Source organism: Melanerpes formicivorus, unplaced genomic scaffold (genome assembly GCF_026170545.1).
Source record: "Melanerpes formicivorus ecotype bairdi unplaced genomic scaffold, bMelFor1.0.p_v2 SCAF_2, whole genome shotgun sequence".
Classification (NCBI taxonomy): domain Eukaryota; kingdom Metazoa; phylum Chordata; class Aves; order Piciformes; family Picidae; genus Melanerpes; species Melanerpes formicivorus.
The window spans coordinates 48,947,019-48,960,720 of NW_027142354.1; the positions used below are offsets into that span (position 1 = coordinate 48,947,019).

At 37.2% G+C, this 13,702-nt stretch overlaps 1 long non-coding RNA gene across 1 annotated transcript in view; it reads left to right on the forward strand.

Annotated features, from left to right (window-relative positions):
• The first annotated feature begins 1,328 nt into the window (after positions 1 to 1,328).
• The window catches only part of LOC137445857 (uncharacterized), a 65,875-nt gene continuing 53,501 nt past the window's right edge, over positions 1,329 to 13,702 (forward strand). The window contains exon 1 of the long non-coding RNA XR_010988505.1: positions 1,329 to 1,352. This is a non-coding gene — a long non-coding RNA (uncharacterized lncRNA). The remainder of the gene's footprint in view (positions 1,353 to 13,702) is intronic.

Sequence of the window (13,702 nt, forward strand, 5' to 3'; positions counted from 1 at the left end):
TTAAAGAAAATATGCAAAATATATTAAATCCAAGGGAATTTATCTTGATATGAAGATTTCACATATTTGACAAATATGGCCAAGAACCAGAATGTGTATAGTAGTTCTGGCTCTGCGTCTGATAGAGGATTACCCTCTAAATCTAGTAGAGTTGTTGTCAGTTTTCTTGATCCCAGTTATTCAAATTCTATAGTCTGCAGAAAGGACTGAAATATGAACCACCTCTCACAAAAACAACCAACCAACTAACACCCCCCCCCCCCCCCCAATATAATTGTGAGATATTTAAGTAAGAGATTAATGAAATTTCAAAGAGTTTTACTTTCCACTCAAAATGATTTTCTTAGGGTTCTGCTCAAGAAAAAGAAACCCAAATTTATACCAGATTTAAATCAGAAGAGTGTTTTAAAAATAAGCAGAGGACTATGAGACCTTTTTCTTATAGTTGATATGCTATACCTGCTTGATGTTTGGGAAGATTTGAGAGGGCACCAAAACATTCTGTATTAAAGAGTTTTTCACTGAGTGAAAAGCCCTATGAGGAGAGGCTGAGGGAGCTGGGGTTGCTCAGCCTGGAGAGGAGGAGACTCAGGGGTGACCTTATTGCTCTCTACAACTGCCTGAAGGGAGGTTGTAGACAGGCTGATGATGGTCTCTTCTCCCAGGCACCCAGTACCAGAACAAGAGGACACAGTCTCAGGCTGCGCCAGGGGAGGTTCAGGTTGGATGTTAGGAAGAAGTTCTATACAGAAAGAGTGATTGCGCTATGGAATGGGCTGCCCAGGGAGGTGGTGGAGTCGCCGTCATTGAAGGTGCTCAGGAGGAGACTTGATGGGGTGCTTGGTGCCACACGTTAGCTGTTTGGGTGGGTTGGATTGGTTGATGGGTTGGACACGATGATCTTGAAGGTCTCTTCCAACCTGGTTTGGTTTATTCTAATTCTAATAATAAAGATTTAGCAAGGATATTTATTTAAATGGGTCATAGATGGGCTCAAAAATGGGTTTGCAGCCCAGCTTTTCACACAGTATTTTTGCAGACAAGGCAGGGGCTGCATTTATTTCTGATTTGGCCTTCTGGTTTAGCTCACCTTCTGTCTGTCTCCTATGGTTTAAAGCTGATTTAATGAAGGCTGTGGAAGCCTTAGCCCAGATTTCACCAGTAGCAGTATCAGGTTACTAATTCCAAACCTACTTGCCATAGTAAATCATTGTGGTATTATAAAAATATTTGAAATAAAGCAAAACCAAATTAGTTTTTCTTGTAAGTTGCACTAATTGCATCCTTTCCCTTTTTATCTTTTCCTCTTGCTTAAGGTGCTGAGATACCTGGAGAGTTGTTGCTAAAGGCTGGTAAGCGAATTTTATTAAAATCTAAGGCATACACATTTTTAGTGAAACTACAGTAAAATGCAGGTCACTTAAGTTGAAATCACTCCTTTATCTGAGTTTGATTTGGTAAAGGAGAGAATATTGCAAATTGTTTGGAGTTTTATTTCTGAAGGCAGATGCATTATGTTTTCAAAATGGTTATTTCAGTGCATGAAACAGATGTTGGGTAGGCACAGAAAGCTACACTAAACTCTTCTGCTGTCTGCATAATTATTCTTTAACAATACATTATAGGGTTGTGTGTTTTGTGGTGTGTTGGGTTTTTTTTAAGGTATACCTGCAGGAGCTCTCAGAACTTGCCCCGTCCTTCAGGTTCATAAGATCAAGCTTCTTTCAAAGTGAGTTATTTTGCTTGTGCTTCTTTGGATGAGTAGTAATACTCAGGTGGGAAAAGTGTCCCTTTCTAATGCAATCTGTAATGAATAAACTGGTTTTAAGTAAGTTCTGTCTTCTAGATTTTTGGCTTTTCATATGTGGTAGTTGTCTGAGAATTTGGAACCCAGCTGCTTTCAAACCAGCAAGGAGCAGAATTCCAGATCTGAAACAGAATCTAGCAAAAAATGTGCTGAAGGTTATCAGACACTTAAACCCACTAATAATCATGTTTGTTTGTATGGCTAATGTGTGAAAAGGTAATCTCTAAAAACAACTTCTTGAGGATATGGAGGCCCAAGGCATCCATAAAAATGGATCTGGAAGCCTTTAGCCATTAAAGTTTTAAATATATGCTTAAGTATACACCAGTGAATTTGATTGCTTCCTCTGACTCAAGTGAAGCAAATCCTTTGAATTTATTTGAAGAAAACTTTACAGTGCTTAGTTTTATGCAATAATCAATCAGTACATGCTTTACCACTTCATGCTCCACCTCCTCACTGCTGTAAGCAACAGTTCCTTCATTCTTTTCACTTATCTCCAGAGCTGATGATTAGTTAAAGTTGCATTGTGTTTCATCTTTCTAATTTATGCATTAGGATTGTTTCCGAGGAGAGGAAAAAATGACACTGCAAATAGTTTTGTCATCAGCCAGACACCTTGGAATTAAATCTAAATTATCAGTATTGCTGCATCTCAGCTATCACTCACTGAAAGTCCCATTAACTAATGCTCAAGTAGGACATGTGCTCACATGCTAATCACACTTTTCCCGCTAGATTTGGCCTGGCATCTCCATTTTACATTTTTGTCATAATCAGAACTTATCTCTCTTAGTGGCTGTCTTTAAGATAGCAATTAAATGTATTTCTTACATATGAAGCAATTCTTATTAGAGAAAAATTTCTTATGTGCACATAAATATCATGAAACACTGAATGTATCAGCACATAAATAAAGAAAACATTGGGTACTGCTCTATTTTTTACTAACTTTATGCCTGTTATTTCATTATTTTAGCTATCTTGTTAAAACTACAGAATATTGCCTTTACAATTTGGAACTCCCTGTAGGTCAGTGAGTATCTTCAGAGATGAGGGTCATATTCTTTTAATTTCCAATAGAAATAATTGAAACAGCTACAAAAGAATGCTTTAAATACTCATTAATTGTCTTTTGTTCCTGGTTTTCCTTTATGATTACGTTGCTGTTGTATATTGTATTGTTTGTTTGAGGAGTCATAATCTGACCTGAATTCTGACACCCTTTCACAAACACAGAAATGTTTACTCTGCAACTGTTATCTAATGAAATCTAGGGCAAAATATGAAGAAAATTAGTTATCCACTAATTGAACTGTCTGAAGCTAATTCAAATTACCTCCTTTCATCAGATCCCAGACCCTCTAAATAACAAATACTAATTTTTCTAGACATCAGATGTCTAGTGCAAAAGATTTTCTAATTAATTAGTCATTTCTCTAATGTTTACAGCTGAGATAATTGAAGAATAATGCCAGAAATTGATATCCATGAAGATGAAGAGGTTTCTAAATCAGTATTTTTGCAGACAGTACCATGAAATGAAGGGTTTTCTGCCCACGTTTCCCTGAAAATATACGCTTTTATGTAAAGGACTTCACACCCATGAGATTTAAAAATGCTTATTATAAGTGTATCATTATAACAAATGAAACCTTCTTCTTTGTGTTAAAGTTTTAAGATATATTCAAATTCTTGTATTTATAACATTAAATGCTGTTGAAATACTGTTTCTGCTGGAAACATAATACTACCTGTCTGGGACAGAAAACGTTATTAGCAGTTTCAGTCTCTAGTATTACCACCCTTGAAAGGCCTGCAATCAAACATGCTGTTCCAGCCTTGCAAGCCTTGCTTGGCTTCTGTACTTCTCCCCATTTGCTCTGTGTACAAAACCAGAAGGAGCAGAGGCAAGCTGGAATGATGTAGTTTCGGCATATTTCCACAGGCAAGATGTATACAGGCATAAAGTGAGAGCCTGGAGACATTTTGAGTTCTTAACACTGCTTCTGAAGCCTGATACTAATTGTGTAAGTGTTCCCCTTCAGGAACAGCCAGAGTTTAGCTGTACTCAGAGTATGTTCACTTTAGAATCGTATCATTGTTTTGGTTGGGGAAAAAAGCTTTAAAAGTCTTCAAGTCTAACCATTATAGAACTCTGCCAAGTCTGGTGCTAAAGCATGTCCCTTAGCACCATATCTTTGTGTCTTTTAGGCAGGGACATTCTGGGGATGAGAATTCAACCACCTCCCTGGGGGGCCTCTTCCAGTGATTGAGAACCCTTTCAGTGAAGAAATTTTTCTAAGATTCTACCTAAATCTCTCCTGGTACAACTTGAGGCCATTTGCTCTTGTCTTACCTTGTGCAGCAATTGATTTCTGTAGAGTAAGCTGACAAATGTCAGCTATGTGTGGAGTGCCAGGGTACCTTACAAAGTTACATCTGCTGTTTCCACTGACTCTGTGTCCTGCTTATAGGTCATATCATAGCATGTGCCTTTGACTGGGCAAAGCAGTGAATTGTGTCAGTTAAGACATTTTTGGAGGAAAGAAAACAGTATAAATAAGAAAAAAATTAAATGTTTAAGAACACAAAAATGCAAAAGAGAAACAAAAAGTGCATGTGCTTTAGGAAAATCAAATTTAAAAGTAGCAATCAAAGATAATAAAACTCTTATGGCTGAAGCTAATGAGAACACTGAAATATAATCACTGTTTAAGGAGGCAAAATTATGCTGTTCAAGATCGAATTAGAGGGTCTCTAATTGTGTTGTGTGCTTGCATAAAATACTTATTTTCTATGTGGTGTGATTTAAAATTACCAAAACTTTAGATAAATAGACATGGCAATTTAGAATTCTGAATGGTGGAAAGAAATACTGTATTGATTAAGATGAATCTTTGAGTTATAGATACTGTAAAATAACATTCTTTCTACTAGCTGTAGCTGTTTGCATTATATGTAGATACAAAATTAGCAGTCAGTAAGGAGTTACTTTAAAACTGTACCTTAAGAACAAGGTGTTCTAAAATTAGTATTCTAAAGGTTATAGTTGAAACTGCCTTGTTTTTTCCAATCCTTTTTATTTAAGTATGGAACAGGAAAATAAGATCTTGCTGTTTTTTAACAATGTTGAAATTTCTACAGAGCTAAAAAAAATATTACTTTGCTTAATATTTCAAAGATGGTGATTCTGTGCCTCAGTTGTAATTAAAGCTTCATCCCAGGCCTGATTGGACTGCAGAACTGTTCCTGAGAGATTGCTATTAATCTTAGGGATTAGATTGCCAAACACAGAACCTATTTGGAAGAATTAGTCAATTTACTTGATGATTTTCTCAGGTTGAATTGTCATAGAAAACTTCCATAGTACAGGATTTGGAGACTTTTTTGAGGGATGACACATTTGTGGTACCCATACTACTACTCATCAGGCAAGGCCTCAAGCAATTCCTCCCATCATTCCTTACTAAAACCTCCCTAGGTAGCGATTGCATTTTAGTGCTTTCATTAGCTTCAATCAATTTATATGCTGGGTTTCCTTTCCTCATCACTTCATGTATAATCTCATTCCCCTCCCTCAATCAGCCTCCATATGCTGTTCCACAACAAGCATGTTCATGACATTAATTGTGCAGCAGGGAAGAAGAGCAGTATGTTCTGCGCATTGCAGCATTTGGACTCAAACTCATCTTCAGGGTATAGCTGTTTCTGAAGAGCAACAAGGCCTTTTCTATCCTTGCTGTCATCCCCAGAGAACTTGAAATAATGGAAGGCTCGAAGATACTTCCATTGAAAGCCACATGCTCACTCCTAGCTAAAGGGTGGAATGTCGTTGCTAAGTATGGTCAGGGAGAAACTTTACATGACATGAACAAATAGAAGACTCTTGTCAAACTTGAAGTAGTGAGGAGTTAGGGAATTTTTTTGTTGTTTTTTTTGTTGTTGTTGTGTGGTGTCCTCCCTTCCTTTTCTTTCTTTTCTTTTTTTTTCTTTTGCTGCCCTGAGAGCACAAAGTGATATGGTAGTATTTTGAAGTTTGGATTGAAGTCGTGCTAGGAAAAGAGACTGCATTGAACCTCAAAGGAGCTTCTGCCTTTAAACGTGCTGCTGAACTTTGCAGTTTGGCAAAATATGCTTACTCACACACTTCAGTTAAAAGAGACAGCTAAAAATAGTTAATACAATCTGAATATGCATAAAATAACTTTAAGGTGTCAAGCTACCGTCTCTGGATGAGAACTGAAATGTAAGCTCAAAAATGTCAAAGGCCAGACTATGACTCCCTTCTTAATTTTGCAAAGTAAAGTAGGTAAGCAGTTTCTGAATTCTGGGATATTGAAGTTTATTTAGTGAAAGAAAATTGGCTTGACTCTGTACATACCAACTGAGATGTTTGTCCCATCCCAAGAGATTCAAGTGAGTGCAGGAACACTGCAAGTTTACTGCATGAAGTTGGAGGGAAGGAATCAGAGCTGAAATACTTTTTACTGTGGGCTGATGTATTAACTACAAGAATGTGCACAAAGTTCATATAAATTCAAATGAAAAGTATGTTGTGAAGTCTTTCAGATACAGAAATTTCTTGGCAGTAAGAAAATAAGACAACACCCCAGATTCCCAGTATGATGATAGATCAGGCGCTTGGGCATATATATGAGATGCAGATGATCAATATGCAAGTCTGGGCCCTAAGTGTTTGTTAAATATTTATTTGTCTAGGTAAGAGTAGAAACCTGATGCCAGAACCCCTTTGCTTTGTGTGAGTGCTTTATCTGTTAAATTAATGATTGTTCTGGGTGGCAGAATCCCTGGAAAACAAAATCCAGGAGACCCTCAAGGTGGAATAAATTATAGCTGTGTAGTTCCTGACAAATATTTGCATAACCTGTTTATAAAATCCTCCAGTGATAGCTATACCATGACTACCCTAGGCAATTAATTTCACTGCTCCTTCATTACTATCAGAATTTTTCCTCAGTCTCTGCTCTTTTCTTTATCTGCTGTAACTACTGAGTTGAAGCATTTCCTATTCATTCAATCTTTGCCCTCTTAGCTTTCCCAAATCTCTGATTACCTGCCTCAGTTTGTCCATGTCTTCATTAAAGCACAATTGACAGCTTCATTTGCTTCACTGAAGAAATATTTGTGTTGAAGCCTTGTTATTGGTGGCTAGAGGAGAACCATTATGGCATGGATTTTTCACATTATTTATTGTGTGTATGTTTACATGCTGTGGTTTATGTGTTCCATATATGTTTTTATGTCATATGTTTATTGAAACAGGCACAAACGTTTATAACATGTCTTTTGTTATGTGTTTGTAATAGTGTGACATTACTGTGTCATGCTTCACTTGTGAATAAATTGAAAAGGGAAAAACGGGGCAAACAAACTGATGCAGTCTTTAGATTGCAAACAGTTCTGGGAAGAAATTCCAACTAATTCAAATGAGCAACACAGAAGAGAATGATAATATTCAAGGACAACTAGGTAGAACGAAACTGCAGAGTCAGGTTAATTGGTATGGGTGGGGAGTCTTTCAGGTTTAAGCACTGAGCACATATAAATGATGCTGAGAAAATTGAGTTAGAGAATATGCACACAATATTCAGGTACCATGATGATTGCATTTCTGCTTAAATGAGAGATCTAGCTAACAGAAGTAGTATTGCCGTTTATTCACGTGTGCATGAGGAAAGAACATCTAGAATTACATCTGAAGGGGAGAGCTCATGAGCTCCTGTCTGCAGCCTTCAGCTTTAAGCAGAGGACTAGCCATCAGAATTTCTGGGCTGCTTATGGTCCTAATTTATTCTGACCATTAATGTTATGGAACTCTTTGTGTCTTTCCCTAACGAAGTGAAAAAATAGAATCCCTGGCAAATCAAATGTATTTGGATAGTTTTTTCTTTTTAATTTTGCTTGAAAATTAGCAGTATTTTTGTTTGCATTAGATCACTGCTGTAACAGCAAACCTTTGACCTGTGTTTTAAGAAAATTACTATATTAAATCATAGCTGTAAAGCACTGTTTTATAATTCCTAGCTACATGCAGCAGACAAAACCATCATTGTCCCAAAATTAAGGTGCATGAATTATTAAATTTTAATAACAAAATAAATATTTGCAATCTAATTAACTCTGTAATCAAGGTTGTTCCAGTATATCATTACATCTTTTATGATTTCAAACCCTAAGTGGGTGTAAATTGACGTAATACGAAAAGAAATTGTTTCTCTGGGATGTATAATTAGTAAATGTGCAGGTCTTTGTTGTGGTTATTTTCCACTAGCCAACTCTACAAAAAAAATACACCAATACATGTAAAGAGTTCAGTCCAATATATTAGATTTCTGGAGCTTTCTCTGCTTATCAATAAGAAAGTATAACCCAGATTGTGCTTTAGCTGCTATTGGTATGCATGATCTGCTCTAGAGCTCTGAAGAGATTTACCCTTTGGCCAAGACATTAGTAAGCTCACCACTGGGGCTTCTTTGGAAGAACAGCCTTGTATGAATCATAGCAGAGGGATTTTTTTTCGTGGAGTTGGATGGGCTTTAATGCTTTAAACCCCAATGAATGTCATACGTGGTTTTTTGCTACTTTTCTGAGCGGATTCTAAAAATCAGAGAATAATGATAAAAAACCTGCAGTGGATCCCCAGACTCATATTCACATTGATTGCTTCCCATTTGCAAATTCCACTCTGCCAGCCAGTGGCATTTCAAATATATGTGTGTGTATATATATGCATAAATGCATGCACGTGTATATGTGTGAATCTGTGTATAAGCATACAGATACATATACGCACACATACACTCCTGTGCCTACAGAGTTCACACCCACCTCACTGCACCATAGTCACCAAACAGACATTTCTTCTATGGATGTTAGTAGAAGGCTCCTTTGCAAATGGACCATTTGTAAATAGCAGTCACAGAAATTTACCTGACGTGAGCAGTCAACATAAATTATACAGCATGTTTTTTAAACAAGCATGGTTTTTTTTGGACAGCTCTAGGGAGTCCTGAATGGTCAGTTCCTCCAAAAGCCCAAAGTAAAGAAAAAAGTGCTTGTAGCTGTAAAAACGTTAATTGCTTGTTAGACCTGATGTAAACATACCATCCAAAGAGAACAGACAAAATATATCATAAGAGTAGCCATCCTAGTGACAATCTATGTGTTTATATCTCATCCCTGAGAGCCCATATGTAAGGAAGTAAGCAAACTGTGTGTGGAGTAGTGGTTATAAATAGACCTAAATCCTCCAAAACACAGATCTCAGGCCTCACATGTAGCCATGCAAACGTTAAAAACCCTAAAGAAATTTGCTGTATGAATTACAAACAGAAACTAAAATTGATTATGCAAAATTTTATGTGCAGGAGTCTGTGACAATATCTTAAACATTCAGTATGGTGGATATCAAAATAAACTGCATATAAATTCAATATTTATTTTTCATTTGCTAAATTGGATTCGGGCTCGTGTCATACTGCCTACTGGCAAAATTGGCTGTAGCTCATATTACTCACAAACATATATATTTTCCCTGCTTTCATGGATAGTAAAATTTATTTAATGAAGGTAAACAGAATCTGGCACTTGGAAGCACAAGGAGTAATGCACAACATCACTGTTCAAACACACAGCATTACCCTGTTTTTCCTGATGCCAGTGTCAGCTCTTTGCCAAGGGGTAGCATATGTCTGGTGTTCTGATGGCTGGCTTCTGTACAGACAGGAAAGCAGTGACATGAAATCTTCATGTAGTTCAAGTCTCAATTATTTTATGCCTCTTGGGAGAGGACCTCTGAAAGACATCCAGGGTATTTTCTTTAGAAAGCTCAGCTCCATAGGGATGACAAGATCTGAAGAAGAAATAGTTTTTTAAGCTGTATATAAGAACATTGCACAGCAGTCATTGCAAAGCTGAATATATGGCTACAAAAGTGGAAAGAAGTGTGCTGCAGCCGTGCTATACTGGGACACCAGTGTTAGAACACCACATTATGCAAAGAAATGTGTACAAAGCATGATCTGCAAAGAAGTTGTCTTTGAACTCTCACAAGGAGTAAGAACTAATTAAGAACTCAAAACTATTTGAAATTACTTTCTACACTTTCTCTCTTTAAAGTTTAAATTGCACTTTAAATAAGCTCCTTCTAATTTATGAGTTTGGGACTAGAACTTTCACTAAAGAATGAGTGAATGAATTTTTAATCAGCTCCAGTAAGCTCATATTGTGCCATAATTAAAAAGTAAAATTAATGGAGAAAATTTACAATTCATTAACAGTCAGCAGAAAGAAAAAAAAAATCAACATAATCACAAGCAAAAATTACCCTTCTGTGTTTGTCAAGTTGTGCAAGACTGGATTTTGGGGAAAAAAACACTTTGCTGGGTAATGTGTTGGAAGATCATAAATAGATCTTTGCACACCCTCTTACTGCAGTGTTAATGAATCAGCGTTAGCATTAATTAATGTGCTTGCTTAATTCACCAAAGTAAACATTTTATGTGGGCATGTTTTGTGTAAAGCCCAACTGCTTAACACTTGCTGATCTTTGCGTTTGTTTTATTGTGATGGTGTTACAATGAGTATACATAACAGACACTTTTGGATGGTGATGCCTGTGAAAAGATTAGGAGGCTCTGTCCTGAAGCGTAGTGCTCTGGGTTTGTCATTATAGCTCTTGAGTTTTCATAGTATAAGACAATGTGTTTCCTAATTTGCTGGTTTTGCCTCTATACTGTGGATACAGCTGATGTAGGATGTGCAACTCCTGTTATGTCCTCTCTGCTAGAGAAAGCTGTGTTTAGACAACTCAGACTTTAGTGGGACTTTATCAGTTTAGTGTTAATAAGTTTGAAGGTTTTCAGAAGCTAAGATATGAAACTTTGGGCAGGTTTCTGCAGGCTTTGATTTAAAAACCCCCATGGGATAAATGCATACCCTTTGAATTCCTGAAAGTCAGTGTAAAAAGGACTGTTCAGCTAAAAAAGACTAGACATTTATATGTTCTTAACTTTGATAATGTCAGTTAGGTGAGATGTGATACATGTCTATAAGCAAGCCAAAAGGTAAGTCTTCTTTTTCTGTGCTTTTATGATTAACTCAGACTTCTTTTAGTCTGGTGCTTGCTTTTCTGTAAGTTCATGTTCTCTTTTGCTTTGAACTTTTAACATCTTTGGCACTAACAAGGTGAGAAGCCTTCACAAAGTTCTTTAGTATTCAGTACTTTTTGACCTTTTAACCATTCCTTACTAGCAAATGCTAAGGTAAAGCAGGACAAAGTAACAAGTTAATGTTGTAACTTGGGCTTTATATGCAATTTGATTGGCTATATTGCCTGGTTTAGTTAATTAGATGATGTTGGGTGATAGGTTGGACTCAATGATCTTGAAGTTCTTTTCCAACCTGGTTAATTCTGTATTCAGTGTAGACTACTAAGGCTTCTGAGTCAATAAAGTTTGATCTGTTCAGTATGTATCTAAATAATTGTCTATTATACTGAGAATTCAAAGTACCGATATAAATCTCTGGTTTGTAGCAGCTTTTAAACAGAATGGGTCTGATTTGACTCACCCTGATGTTGATTTAAATATGGAAATCAGTTGGAGTGGGACTTTTGAATTTTCAGGGAACATGAAAATTGCATATGTAATGTAAGCTTTTAGTGCTTAGCATTTTGAATGCATCCAGGCTGCTACAATATGTGTTTTAAACATGCTGAAAGCTCCCCTAAAATGTATCATGTATTGATGCATACATTTCCTACATGTAGCTCAGGTGGGAAGTGGGAAGGACTGTCCAGTTTACAAATTCTAATCCTTCCCCATGGGGAGTGCAGTCAGGGCAGTTTGTTTCAGGTTTATATTTGAGGGCCTCACAGTACTAATCCTGTGATATCAACGTGATAGGAAATTGAAAGGTCTAACCTATGGTGATCAATGTAAATCTTCCTTTAATTTGTTTTGTCAGCTCTCATTTGTTCATTGAGAGGATTCTTTCTCCATTCTGGATTATTAGTCTCTGTAGCTGTGCTTCTCACACGTATTCTTGTTATCTGCTTGAATTTGGATGCAAGAAGTCTGCTTAGATCAAGGCAGTACTCTGAACACAAGGGTAACCCTTATCTCGAAAGAAGGAACAATCTTCTTATAATAAGGGTCAAGACAATAAAGAGCGATTAAAAGGACATGTTCATAATATGAGTCATTGAGAATGTAATGAACTGCAAAGTCCTGGTGCCTTGGAAGGCAAATTTCCCAAATTCATGTCTGGTAATTAGAGAACAAGTCCCCTTTTCTCATTGTTATTATCAGATGGCATTTCTGATTGCACTAGATCTTTTCATAGCGCTTGTATTTCTTGAGTAGTGTTCAAAACTCACTCCAGATTAACATTGCCAGCTAATTTATTAAGTTCTGTCTTTTGTTCTTCATAACATTTGTCTCAGTGGGGTAATGAATAACCAAAATAATTTGTTCACATTTTTGACTTTGGCGGTAAAACTAGCTTGATATCTTCCCCATTTAAAAAGAATATGCATCAAAACTGACTTAATGGGATGAAAGACAGACTGCAACCCAGTATGGGCAGTTTCTCTGACCAGATGAGCAGTGTACCAAAATAAGTGTTTCTGGGAATGGTTGACAGGAGAGGTAACAGTGCCTGCCCCAGCTGTCTAGTGCAGGGGTGACCTTATTGTTGTCTACAACTACCTGAGGGGGGGTTGTAGACAGGCAGAGGTTAGTCTCTTCTCCCAGGCAGCCAGCACCAGAACAAGAGGACACAGTCTCAGGCTGTGCCAGGGGAGGTTCAAGCTGGAGGTTCAGACTGGAGGTCAGGAGGAAGTTTTACACAGAGAGAGTGATTGCCCATTGGAATGGGCTGCCCGAGGAGGTGGTGGAGTCACCATCGCTGGAGGTGTTCAGGAGGAGACTTGACAGGGTGCTTGGTTGCATGGTTTAGTTGGTTGGGTGGTGTTGGATGATAGGTTGGACGCAATGATCTTGAAGGTCTCTTCCGGTCTGGTCTGGTCTGGTCTGGTCTGGTCTGGTCTGGTCTGGTCTGGTCTGGTCTGGTCTGGTCTGGTCTGGTCTATTCTATTCTATTCTATTCTATTCTATTCTATTCTATTCTATTCTATTCTATTCTATTCTATTCTATTCTATTCTATTCTATTCTATTCTATTCTATTCTATTCTATTCTATTCTATTCTATTCTATTCTATTCTATTCTATTCTATTCTATTCTATTCTATTCTATTCTATTCTGCTGAAGGCATGGCTGGGCTCCCCAGGGTAGCACAGTGATGCTGGGCTCTGTGACTGGGGATTTGGAGCTCCAGCAGCCCCTCAAATACAGTATCATTTGAATTAGGGGTGGAACAATTACATTTATGCAAGTGTAGCAACAATTTTTAAATAACATTAAATAGCTTCTGTGGCTTGAAGGAAAATAGACAAGAGCTGAAGAGGTGAGTGAAAGGGGCGTGGAGAGGGAGGGCATGTGATCTCTCAAAAAATAAGTAACCCCATAAATGCAAATACAGAACAAGGATTTGCCTCTGAATCATCTGGAAACAGAAAGATGTACTGAAAAAGATTTATTAGATGATGATGATGTGTATCTATGTTAAAGCAATATCAAAAGAAAGAGCAGAAAAACAATCCCAACCCAAACCTGAGGCTGTTTTATTAGAGATTTTTCCTAAAGACTCTATATTCTGCAATAGATCACTCAAAATATCTGACTGATAGAAATGAAGTATGAGATAAAGTATTGTTGAGTAGTAAGCTCTGATAAGATCAATCCTTCAGGATGGGAGGTATGTTAAGATGAATTCTTAGAAATTGGCATAGGTGCCTGGATAACTCGGT